Source organism: Elephantulus edwardii, unplaced genomic scaffold (genome assembly GCF_000299155.1).
Source record: "Elephantulus edwardii isolate Elephantulus edwardi_28Jun2011 unplaced genomic scaffold, EleEdw1.0 scaffold00024, whole genome shotgun sequence".
Taxonomy (NCBI): domain Eukaryota; kingdom Metazoa; phylum Chordata; class Mammalia; order Macroscelidea; family Macroscelididae; genus Elephantulus; species Elephantulus edwardii.
Window position 1 is genome coordinate 23751464 of NW_006399774.1, and position 1080 is coordinate 23752543.

Below are 1080 nucleotides of genomic sequence, written 5' to 3' on the forward strand. Positions count from 1 at the left end.
GATCTCCTTGAAAAATGAATTTAGTATCTGTATTAGGATTGTGTTAAACATGTAGATTATTTTTTAGTAGAATTTCCATTTTCACCATATTAAGTCTTCCTATCAATGAACAGGGAGCATTTTCTCATTTCTTTAGGTCTTTGATTGTACCTCACAGAAATGTTATTTGGGTTTTTTTGTACAGGTCTTTTGTGCCTCCACTTAGCTTCACTCCCAGGTATCTCAACTTTTGTTTGCCTATTGTAAATGGTATTGCTCTCTTGGTTTCCTTCTCTGAGTTCTCTTTGTTACTGTTGAGGAATCCCACTGATTTTGGATTTAATATCCTGCCACTCTACTAAATTGTGCTAATAGTTGTAACAGGTTATTTGTTTAATCCTTCGGATTTTCTGTGGACACTATCATATCATCTGCATAGAGCAATAGTTTAACTATCTAACTATCTCTTTGCTCATCTGGATACCTTTTATTTCCTTCTCTTGTATTGCCCTAGCAAGCACTTCCAATACAATATTGAATAGAAGAGGTGACAGTGGACATACTTGCCTGGTCCCTGTTCACAAGGATAATGCTTTTAGTCTTTCTGCATTGAGAATATCACCTCTTAGTTTTGCATATATACTTTTCCCTATGTTGAGGAAATTCCCTTCCATTCCAGTTTTGCTGAATGTTTTTATAAAGAAGCATTGTTGAATTTTGTCAAATGCCTTTTCTGCATCAATTGCTAAGATCATATGGTTCTTGTTATTTGCTTTATTAATATGACAAATTATGTTGATTGTTTTTCTTATGTTGACCCGGACCCATCCTTGCATATCTTTTATGAATCCCACTTGGTCATGATGAATTATTCTTCTTATGTGCTTGCGGATTCTATTGGCTAGAATTTTATTAAGGATTTTTTTTGCATCTATGTTCGTGAGAGATATTGGTCACTAGTTTTCTTTGTAATATCTTTGCTTGCTTTTGGTATTAGGGTTATGCTTGCTTCATAGAATTACTCTGGAAGTGTTCATTCTTTTTTCTGCTTTTTAAAACTTTAAGTAGAATTGGTGATTGGTCCTCTCTGAATGCTTGGTA